This window comes from Dasypus novemcinctus, chromosome 6 (assembly GCF_030445035.2).
Source record: "Dasypus novemcinctus isolate mDasNov1 chromosome 6, mDasNov1.1.hap2, whole genome shotgun sequence".
Taxonomy (NCBI): Eukaryota; Metazoa; Chordata; class Mammalia; order Cingulata; family Dasypodidae; genus Dasypus; species Dasypus novemcinctus.
In genome coordinates this window covers 7,336,192-7,348,385 of record NC_080678.1, presented here as the reverse complement: position 1 = coordinate 7,348,385, position 12,194 = coordinate 7,336,192, and the positions used below count along the sequence as shown (strand labels likewise).

The 12,194-nt window shown below is 45.5% G+C and overlaps 1 pseudogene; it reads right to left on the bottom strand.

Annotated features, from left to right (window-relative positions):
• Positions 1-1,622: 1,622 nt before the first annotated feature.
• On the bottom strand, positions 1,623-11,415 carry LOC131278869 (dnaJ homolog subfamily B member 6-like; annotated as a pseudogene).
• Between the last annotated feature and the right edge of the window lie 779 nt (positions 11,416-12,194).

The following is a 12,194-nucleotide window of genomic DNA, read 5'->3' as shown; positions in this document are numbered from 1 at the left end:
TGTCCCCTCTCTCCTGCCAATGCACTTAGACATGATTGTGTTGCTAAGGCTGTGGATTCCAAAGCCTCCCGCCTGCTGGACGTTTCCCCTAATTTGAAACGTGCTCCCCTCCCAGCGCTGGGGAGCCTGTGCAGACAGCCTGGACCAGAGCTGCCCAGCCGGCTGGCCGCGGGGACAGCGGAGCAGGTCAGTGCCTTACGAAGGCAACCAAGGGCTCTGTGCACACATCAAGGCACCGTGGAGGAGCGCGGGATCGGCAGTGGAACCACCGGGCCACTGCTGTGGGGCCCAACGAGAGGCGGGCCTGGCGGGCCAGGGGTCCTGCCAGGGACAGGGGTGCCGGGGTCCCCAGGCTCCTCGCCTCCTCGGGCTGGCCTGGCTCTGTGGCTGTTTGGCCGTGAAAGGGGTCCTGAGAGTCCAGCACCGCTGAGCAGAGCCCACGGCAAGGGTCCCTGCTCCAGCCACTTGCCCTTCGGAAGGCGGGGGGCTGGCTGCAGCGTGACATCCTGTGCCTCCAGCCAGCGAGAGCAGGCACGTGAGCCCTGACTGCTGAGGGGTCACTGGGTGCCGAGGGACAGGCAGAGGGGAGAGGCCCTCGCACCACTGCCCACCTCCCCAGATCAAAATCAAGGCCAGACACACCCGGGCACCTTTTCCAGGCTGAAGCCTGCAGCCCTGCTGCGCAGCTCCTTTCCCCCCACTGCCCACTTTGGGGACCTGCCCTGCCCAGTGCTCCCTCCCCAGCTGTACTAGTCAGCCAAGGGGGGCTGATGCTAAGTACAAGAATGCTGTCAGCTATTACAGAGCATATTTATCTGGGGTAGAAGCTTATAGTTACCAGGCCATAAAGCCTAAGTTACTTCCCTCACCAAAGTCTGCTGCCACGTGTTGGAACAGGATGGCTGCCGACATCTGTGAGGGTCCAGCCTTCCTCTCCCTCGTCAGGCTCCATGGTCTCAGCTTCTTCCAGTATCAGCTGTAGACTGGGTACGTCTCATCTCTCTTTCGGGGCCCGATTCTCTCCAGGTTCAGCTGCTCTGCTCCCTCCCCAGGCCTGCTGTAGACCATCAGGTGAACGCTCGTCTCTCTTCCCAGGCAGGAGCGCCCAGCCGAGCACTCACCCCGGCCCTGGCAGCGACTGCCACGGGATGGAGGGTTCTGGGCCCTCCGCTCCAGCCACCTGCTCCAAGCACCTCCTGGGCCCAGGAGGAACCCGAATGGATGCCGCACTCTCAGGACGGCAGCCCCTGCAGCCCAGGGCCTTCCCGTGCCAGCCACGCCGGGAGCCTCCTCCCTGCCCCACCAGCCTTCCCACCCTTTCCTGAGCGACCGGGCCTTGGTCCCTGTCAATGAAAAACAAGAAACAACAGCTCCCGACGAGGAGCGAGTTTTCCCTCTAGTTCTGCCTTTTGCTTTCCTCCCTTGGGTGGCGAAACCCATGGACTCTGCCCGACCTGGGAGGGACAGGGGCTGGGGGCTCGAGGGTCCCAGGGTGCAGATCTGCCTGGGCTCTGGCAGTCTCCTTAGCATAATGGTTTGCGGTCCTTGCAAGTGCTGAGCTCCTGGGCAAAGCAGGTGCCCAGGGCCTGGGCTGGCGCCCGAGGAGAGGGCCAGCTTCAGGGTCAGGGCTGCTGGGAAGGCCGGAGGAGACTGCACATCAGGGGCCTCGCCTGGGGCAGGATGAGCCGGGGACCCGAGGTCTGATCGCGGGCCCCTCCTGCCAGCTGGGGCTCTGGGCTGGCTCCCCTGCCCTGGGCCGAGCTGCCAGGCTCAGCACCGGCTTCCAGCTCAAACAGGTCAGTAGGTGGCCACCCTGGAAGTGGGGCCTGCTTGCCCAGGCAGCTCCGCAGAGTATGGACATCGGCGTCCAAATCCCACCGCCAGGCCTGGGAAGACAGGAGCAAGCAGAAACCAAAATAGCCCCCCACCTCTTCTAACCTCCTTAATTTTTATTTCAGTGACGTCTAATTATTTCTACAGCCTCAGTGCATGGAAGCTGAGGTTTTTTTTTTTTAAGGTCACTTATTTTTATTTTCCTTTCCACCCCCACCCCAGGCTGTTTTTGCTGTGTCCATTCTCTGTGTGATCTTCTGTATCTATTTCTCTTTTTGTCTTCTCTTCTCATCTCTCTCCTCTAGGATCCACTGGGATTCGATCCCGGGACCTCTGAGGTGGAGAGAGGTTCCCTGTCAGTTGCGCCACCTCAGTTCCTGGTCTCTGCTGCACTTCACCTTGACTCTCCTGTTAGTCTCTCTTTTGAGTCATCATCTTGCTGTGTGACTCATTTGAGCAGGCACTGGCTCACTGCGTGGGCACTTGGCTTGCTGTGTGGACACTCGGCTCGCCACATGGGCACTGGCTCACCACGCAGGCACTCAGCTCACTACGCAGGCACTAGCACGGGCACTGGCTCACCGCGCAGGCACTCAGCTCACTACGCAGGCACTAGCACGGGCACTGGCTCACCGCGCAGGCACTCAGCTCACTACGCAGGCACTAGCACGGGCACTGGCTCACCGCGCAGGCACTCAGCTCACTACGCAGGCACTAGCACGGGCACTGGCTCACCGCGCAGGCACTCAGCTCACTACGCAGGCACTAGCACGGGCACTGGCTCACCGCGCAGGCACTCAGCTCACTACGCAGGCACTAGCACGGGCACTGGCTCACCGCGCAGGCACTCAGCTCACTACGCAGGCACTAGCACGGGCACTGGCTCACCGCGCAGGCACGCTTTCTCTTCTTTTTCACCAGGAGGCCCCAGGGATTGAACCTGAGTCCTCCAATATGGTAGGCAGAGACCTTATCACTTGAGTCACATCCACTTCCCTATATTAGTTTTTTATTGCAATAGAAATTACTGCCGACTTACTGGCTTTATACAACAAATTCTATTATTTTACAATTCTGTGGGTGCAAAGTCTGACATGGGTCCAACGGTCCCCATGCTGGCAGGGCTACACTTCCAGATGCTCCAGGGATGTTCTGTGGCCTTTTCCAGCCTCTAGAGGATTCTTTGTCTCATGACTCCACCTTCATCTTCAAGGCTAGCAAAGGTCGGACCTCTTCTTGCACCTCTGTCTTCTACTGGTTACTGCATCAGGCCCACCCAGATAATCCACAATAGTCACCCTAGTTTAAGGCCAGCAATTAGCAAACTTAATTCCCCTTGGCCATGGAAGGTGACAGATTCACAGATTCTAGGGATTAGGGAGGCCATTATTCTCCTAAGATTGGGGTTTTCCTGGATATTTTATTGTTATTGGTTTCTACATTAATTCCATTTTGGTTAGATAACATTTTCTGCATTACTTCTATTCTTTAAATTTATTATTTCTTGCTGTGGGGCCCAGCAGGTGGTGATTCTGTCTTGGGCAACATACCATGCACACTCAAAAGAGAATGTGTCCGATTCCAGTGTGCTTTTTGGGGCCCAGGTCCCATAACCTAGAGGAAGTAAGTCAGCCTCAGGAGAGGCAGGTGCTGCACTGCAACAGGACACCTACCCCAGCATGGTTTTTCCACCAGATTCATCCAGCCCCTGAGATACATGGCTGCATATCAAGAAGCACCAGGACTTTTCAAAAGATGCCCCACTTCCACCAGCCCTGACTCCCACTGCAGAGCTTCCTTTTAAAAAGTAAAGGAGTAAGAAGGTAGAGAGTGCATGTGTAGTGCTGACATTTGAATCCCTGGGCCTGATCATTGTCTTAGGATTTCTGAGGTTTCAACCTGAGTCTTTATTTGTTCTTCCTCTTCTGGGAAAATTTAGAACTTATCATTTACTCAGGGTTAAGACAATAACTGTTTTTTTGTTTTTCTCATTGACTCTAGTATTTATTTTCTTTCTTGATTGTTAACCTCTTTATCCAACTGAAACTGGAGTCTTTGATGGGTTTTGTTTTCCATAGTATTTTTTTAAAGATGCATAGATCATAGAAAAAAATAAGTGATTTTTTATAGTCCTTTGTAAAAAAAAGAGAGAATGTGTGTTCTAACGTTGTAGGGTATAGTGTAAATATCAATTAGGTCAAGGTAATTGATAATTGTTTTTTTTGCTAAAGACTGCTGAAAGCCATATGCCAGAAATGGGTTGGCTTTTACAGTGGGATTTACGGGGCCACGGAAGTGTCCAAATCCAGGCAGCATCAGGCGGTGCTTCCTCCTGAGGACCCACACGTGCAGCATCGTCAGGCTTTCCCTCCGCTTCCGGGTTCTGTTGCTTCAGCTTCCGGCTTCCTCTCTGCTGGGTCTGGTCAGCCCTTTGCTCTCTGGACTTTCTCTCTCTGCTCCTGTGGCTTTTTCTCTGTCTTCTGTGGATTCATTCTGTTTATAAAGGACTCCAGTAAGAGGAGGAAGACCCGCCTTGGGTCAGGTCCTACTAAGTCTCCTAATAAAGACGGTCCCACCTACGACAGGTTCACACCCACAGGAGTGGATTAGCCCTGAGAACAGGATTTTCTGGGATCCATAAAAGTCTCAAATACCACGAAAATGTTTACATATCACCTATATTTTAGCCAATCTTTTCTCTATTCTATTAACTGTTGGGAGAATGTGGCAATTTGAGCTTATTTTTGAATTAAAAAAAAGATTATGTTTGTAAACTGATCTGTTCCTCTGGGCACGATACCCTTTGATTGTATTAAATTCACAGCTTTTATGTTTACTTGATTAAATCAAGATAAGGGCTTTGATTCTACCATGTCAGTAGGGCATAACCCAAGGTTGAGTCCCAGCCCCCTTAGTGGGCTATATAAATGGACACTCACTCAAGAAGATACACAGAAGAAGATACACAGAAGAAAGAGAGAACTTTGTCAGTTTTGGTCCTGGGGCTCCCAGGAGAGCTGAGCCATTCCCCTATTAGTTTGCAGGGGAAGAGACCAGAACCCTGAGCAGCTGAGAAGGCCCAGAAAGAAACGAGCCCTCCAGCTTAAGCTGAGATTGGGAGAAGCTGGGCCCACTGAGCCTGAAGAGGAAGAGGAAGGCTGAGCCCTCACAGACGGGTTGCCCACCATCTTGCTCCAACATGTGGAGGTAGACTTTGGTGAGGAAGTAACCTTGACTTGGACTCTTTGGGGCCTTCTAACTGTGAGCTTCTACTCCAAATAAATACCCTTTATAAAAGCCAGCAGACTTCTGGCACTTTTCATCAGCACCCCTTTGGCTAACACAAAGAGGGCTGTGAAAATCTCTAACTATGATTGTGGAATTATGTATTTCTTCTTTTGATTCTGTCAATGTTTGATTTATATATTTTGAAACTCTTTTATTAGGTGTATACACATTTATAATTGTTATGTCTTCCTAGGGAAATGACTTTTTTTTTTTAAAGCTCTGAAAAGACCTTTAACAACCAGGGCATGGACTTAAAGGTGGAGTGGTCAAGGCCGTGGGCACCGCAGTGGAAAGATCAGTAGGATGTCTCACCTGAAACCTGAGATTGGTACCGGCAGTGGCTACCTTAGTGCCTGTAGCCCTCATTTTTGCGGTCACCATCCTTCTGGCTTCAGAAGTAGCCATCATATGTACGCTGCTTATGGTCACATACCTGCTCATTATTCTCCACCAAGCTGCCCAGTTTCTTGGCCACTTGCATAGCCCAGTTCTGCTGGGCAGTGGGCTTTGCGTGGTGAATCACCAATGTCTGTGCCAGCTGTTCCAGGGAGGCCATCAACTCCTTGTTAATGACCATCTTGCTGATGATGGAGTGCACAGGGGACAGATCCAGCTCAAACATGTGAGGCAGTGTCTCCATGCCAGTGGAGTCACAGACGTTGCTGTAATGCACTGACTCTTTTATCATTAAGAAGTGTCCCTCCATGGAGCTGCCCTGGATGGTGCTTCAGAGGTAATCACCGGACATTGTAAATCCTCACAGGGCCTACATGATGGAATAGAGGAGAGTATGGGCCATGATGTGAACCAATGTATATGAGGTGCAGAGGTGCCCAAAGATGTACTTACCAAATCCAATGGATGTGTCATGATGATGGGAACGAGTGTTGTTGGGGGGGGGGGGGGAGAGGGGGGGGTGGGGGGGTGGGGTTGAATGGGACCTCACATATATATTTTTAATGTAATATTATTACAAAGTCAATAAAAAATAAAAAAATTAAAAAAAAAAAAAAAAAAAAGAAGTGTCCCTCTTTATCTTTCTTAGTACTCTGTCTTGAAATTATTTTGTCTGATATTGATGTAGCCACTTTAGCTTTCTTAAGCTTACTAGTTGCATCTTCCCCCTTCTATTTACTTGCAACATATTTTAATTTTTATATTTAAAGTACAACTATTATGTCTGGGTATTGCTTTATGAAATCTATTCTGATAATCACTGCCTTTTAACTGGGATGCTTAATCTGTTAACATTTAATGTAATTGTTGATATGGCTGTATTTAGGTATACTAATTTATTTGTTTTCTGTTTGTTCCTTCCATTTTATGCCCCTCTGTTCCTCCTTTTCTACCTTCTTTAGAATTATTTGAAATTGTTAAAATTTCATTTAAATTAATCTATTGTGTTTTAGCTACACCTCTATACATTACATTTTTACGAGTTGGTTAGGGATTGAATTAAACACCCATAACTTTTCACAGTCTAGTTAGAGTTAATATTGTACCACTGTACATAAAATGTAAACTCTTAAAACTGTTCAGGTTCATTCATGCCTCTTGAGTCCTTTATGTGAGAGTTGTCATAAATATTACCTTCATTCATCAAATGCAATGAATGTACAACACTATTGAAAGAAGTTGTTGATGGAGGAAAAGTGGGGGGTGTGGGGAGTGGGGCATATGGGAACCTCCTATATTTTTTAATGTAACATTTCGTATGATCTATGTATCTTTTAAATATTGAGGTGGAGTGGACATCACCAACCCAGGGTCCATAGGATGAGGAATAAAATATGGGTAAGAATGAACTTACTGGTATTCTACTATAGAACTATTGTGACTAGTAACGGAAGAAACTGTAGTATTGATCTGGAGAATGTAGCCACGGTAGTTGCTGAGGGCAGGGAGAGGAAAGAAGAGATGAGATGTGGGGGCATTTTCAAGAATTGGAGTTGTCCTAAATGATATTGCAGGGACAGATGCTGGACATTATATATCCTGCCATAACCCATGGACTGGGGGAGAATGTAAACTACAATGTAAACTATAATCCATGTGGTACAGCAGTGCTCCAAAATGTATTCACCAAATGCAATGAATGTGCCACAATGACAAAAGAGGTTGTTGGTGTGGAAGGAGTGGATGGGTGGGGTGTGGGGTATGTGGGAACCTCATGTATTTTTTAACATAACATTTTTTGTGATCTATGTACCTTTAAAAAAAGGCAATTTAATAAAAAAATAAACTTTTTAAAATGTATCTTTTAAAAATAAATTTAAAAAAATTTTTTTAAAGATAATAATATTTCATTATCCCCAAAAGACAAGGTTTTAATTGTTGCTTTAAATAGTCTTATGTATTTTAAAGAAATTAATATTGTTAAGCAGTCTTTTACATTTGCCACATATATCCAAGGTTTGATACTCTTCATATTTTCCCTAACATCTGAATATCTAAGTGCTATCATTTCCCTCCAAATAATGTCCTTTAGTATTTCTTATAAATGGCAACAAATTATCTTAGTTTTATTTTATATGTAAATATCTTCATTTTGCCTTTATTTTTTATTATAGAGTTCTAGTTGTCAGATTTTTCTTTCAGAACTTTAGAGATGCTATTCCACTGCATTCTGGACTCCAAAGTTTCTGATGAGACGGCAGCAATTATTCAACTCATATTCCTTTTTATATAATGTGTACTCATATTTCTTTTATATAATGTGCAGTTTTTCGTTTGTTTGTTTTCTGGCTGCTTTCAATATTTCTTCTTTCTTTTAGTTCACAACAGTTTGATTTTGATGTTGTGGTAATTTAAGTCTTTTGTGGACCCCAGAAAATTATGTTCTTAAATTGGTCCATTCTTATGGATATGATACCCTTTGATTGGATTGGATTCAGTTGAGGGCGATTTGATTGAATTGCTTCAGTGGAGCATAGCCCAGGGTGGATCTTGGTCCTCTTGCCACAGAAACAGAGAAATTCCCAGAAGCTGAGAGAGAAGGCCCTGGGAGCCAAAGCAGAAATCAATGGGACACAGAAGTTGAGAGGATCCATTGAAGCCAAAAGCTAAAAGCAACAAGGAAGGAGAGATGAAGCTGCCATTGTGCTTGATCACCCACAGCTGCAGCTCAGGGAGAACACATCTCCTGCTGAAGCCTTGATTTGGACATTTTTCTTGGCCTTGAAACTGCAAGCTTTTAAGATTAATAAATCCCCATTGTGAAAGCCACTGCATTTCTGGTATAGTGCCTTGGCAGCCTTCAGCACACTAAGACAAATGCATCGCTATGGTTTCTTTGTATTTATCCTGTTTGTAGTTCACCAACCTTCCTGAATCTCTAAATGCATACATTTCACCAAATTTAGGAAATATTTTGGCCATTTTATCTTTGAATACATTTTCTGCTCCATTTTCTCTCCTTCTGAGAATCAAGTTACATAAATTTTAGATCTTTTTTTTTGTGCCAAACATATTAGTATTTACTTTCTTTTTCTTACGCAAATGGCAAAGACCCTGTTAACCAGCTTTACTTTTTATAAACGTAAGCTTAACATTACATATTTAAACACTTGTCAAAACTTACTAAGTTACCAGCATTCATGCACACATCCTTAATTTATATTAAACCAGAAATGTATCACTATTAATGTATTAATATATTTTGCTATTATATATTGACAAAAAATGAAGTTATTTTTGTAGAAGCTTCATCCTGGCAATGCTAACTTCACAACAAACTAAAAATAGTTGGCTCACATTTGAAACAAAATGGAAAGAGCAAGATCCAAGCTGATGTTAGTGTACAATTTTGTCTTAGCACTACTAGAGAATTACAAATCACTTTGCAAAGTGATAAAGTGTATACAGATATTTACAATTTTTAAGACAAAAAAAAGGTCCTATTAATGTGGTCCTAGCAATAAACTCAAAAATCTATGAAAAATAAATGCTCCGATGAGCTATTCATAAAAATTTTAGGTACAGTTATAGTGAAAGTAGAGTTCATTTGAACTCTTCCAAAATAATGTTCCAGTTAATCCTCAAATGGTGCTTGTTAAGTTTAACATTTCTGTTGAATGAGTGTGTTGACTTGTTATCCAAGAGTAGCAGCTGCTCCTTACCATTTATTAAGGACTTTGCCTGGCCATCTTCTTAAACTTCTATTCATTCTTGGCCATTATCAATAATTTTCTTTGTTGTAATTGTTCTGCCATTAACTATTTCAGTAGAAGTTGATATAGATTTGAAGTTGCCCATCCTATTACCACCAACAAATGTCGAAGAAAATGAAGTAAGGCCCCTGTGCCCCAGTGAACCAAATGAAGTAAATCCTGTATTGAAAGAGAAAATCCACTCCAAGAGATGGACCCACACTGAAGGCAGAGAAAATTGATCTCATGCCCTTGCTTCTGGTTCCACAGAGGCCTCTTTGATTTCCAAAAAAAATGTCCCAAATGGGTCTTTGAAGAAATCATATGAAAATGGGTCCCTTCCACCAAAAAACTCCCTGAGGACATCATCTGGATTGCGGAATGTAAAGTCAAACTCCAATGGACTGCAGAAATGACTTCCACCCCCATCGCCTCCGTGTGATCCTTCTTTGCCGTACTTGTCATAGATGTTCCCTTTTTTAGCATCTGGTAATACCTCATCTACCTCAACTACTTGTTTGAATGTTCCATCTGCTTCTTCTTTAGTCTCAGTATTTTTATCAGGGTGCCACTTCGGTGTCAATTTATGATATGCCTTTTTTTCCCTTCTTTATTTTTTTTTTAACGTTACATTCAAAAAGTATGAGGTCCCTGTATACCCCCCACCCCACCTCACCCCACTCCTCCCACATTAACAACCTCTTTCATCATCATGGCACATTCATTGCATTTGGTGACTACATTTTGGAGCACTGCTGCACCACATGGATAGTGGTTTACATTGTAGTTTACACTCTCCCCCAGTCCACCCAGTGGGCCATGGCAGGACATACAATGTCCAGCATCTGTCCCTCCAATGCCACCCAGGACAACTCCAAGTCCTGAAAATGCCCCCACATCATATCTCTTCTTCCCTCTCCCTACACTCAGCAGCTACCATGGCCACTTTCTCCACATCAGTGCTACAATTTCTTCCATTACTAATCACAATAGTTCCATAGTAGAATATCAGTAAGTCCACTCTAATCCATACTCCATTCCTCCAGCCTGTGGACCCTGGGATGGTGATGTCCACTCCCCTTCTATATCAAGAAGGGGCTTAGATTCCACATGGATGCTGGATGCAATTCTCCTACTTGCAGTTGTAGGCACTCTTGGCTTCCTGGTGTGGTGGTTGACCTTCTTCACCTCCCTGTTAGCTGAGTGGGGTAAGTCCAATAAACCAGAGGGTAGGTGTTGCAGGTCTGCTGAGGCTCAGGGCCCGCCTGTCACATGAACAATCCAGGGATTCAGGTCTCCTGAGTATATACCAACCCCAGTGCCAACCACAGGTCTGGTAAAAGTAACAGAAGAGGCACGTGTAGAAAGGTCATATCTGAGTCCAACTCCATCACACTCAAGAACACAAACTCCAAAGTAGGGTCAACTGACATGGCACCAAACTGCCTTTTTAATATCCTTGGTAAGTCCTGTCTCTGCACACCTAGAACTTCACAGTAATCTACCAGGTTTTCACAGATTGTTGGAACAAGTCCTGAGGAGGTTGGCAGCTAGAGGCAGGAAGGAGAGGCTGGTGAAGGTGGTGGTGGTGATCTAAACTTTAGACCTTTTGATATTGATCCACAGGTTTCAATAACTCTGCCCATTTTTCTTCAATCTTTTTTTTCTCTCTTCTTCAGATTGGATAACTGATATTCATCTATGTTTAAGTTTACCGACTCAGCTGTTATCTCCATTCTGCTATGAAGCCAATTCTGCGAATTCTGAATTTCAGATCCTTGTATTTTTTTTCAGTTCTAGAATTTCCATTTGGTTCTTATTTTTTTTTTTTTTTTTCGTTTTTGCTTTGTTTTATTTTTTTTATTTTTATTTTTTTAATTTTTTTATTTTTTATTGACTTTGTAATAATATTACATTAAAAATATATATGTGAGGTCCCATTCAACCCCACCCCCCCACCCCCCCCTCTCCGCCCCCCCAACAACACTCGTTCCCATCATCATGACACATCCATTGGATGGGTTCTTATTTTTTGTAGCTGAGCTTTCTTTTCTTTCACTGCCAGCCTATTTTCTTTTACTTTGTTGAATAGATTTATAATACCGTCTTTAAAATACTTGTCTTCTAATTCCAACATCTTGTTCATCTCCGGATTGTTCTCCATTGACCAACTTTTCTCTTGAGACAGGTCACATTTTCCAGGTTCTTCATAAGCCAAGCAATTTTGTGTTGTGTCCTGGATATTGGGAACGTCATGTTGTGGAGATTATAGATTTTCCTTAATTCTTCCAGAGAACATTGATTTTCTTTTTAAGCAGGCAATTAATGTGGCTGGATTTAAACTGCCGACTCTGTCTCTTGAGTAGTAGCTCAAATCATAGTTCAGTTCTCTTATCCTTAACTTCTTTGGATGGAAAGCACGTGCAGTTCATGGGCCAGTCAGAGACTTGGGTAGAGTTTTCTTTCTTTTTTTTTTGGTCGAGAATGGATTGGTAGGAGGTCTGGGTCCAATAGCAATTTCCTTGGCTTCCCCTATGTTTGTTTTTAACACTTATTCGCCTGTCACAAAGCTAAGAAGCCCAAGAGCAGGTGTCTTGGTGACAGAGAACAACCTTGGAGGAGGGTGGGGGATAAGGGACCAAGTCTCCCACCCTGAGGGCAGAGGCCCCCGGGGGCAAACCTGCCGTCAGAGGCTGAGGGCTGCCCCCCCGAAAGGCCAAGGAGGGAAGAGGCCGACCGCGGGCCCCGGCTCACGAGGCGCCCAGGCGGAGACGGCTGATCCCAACAGCCAGCACGACTCCCGTGGGCCGAGCCCCTCCCGCTCACACGGCACCTTCACCTGCCCGTCTCCTTCGCCCTCCCCGCTGCCAAGGTGGCAGGTACCGCCCCCCCCACGGGAGGTGTGCAGACCCCCGCACCTGGCAT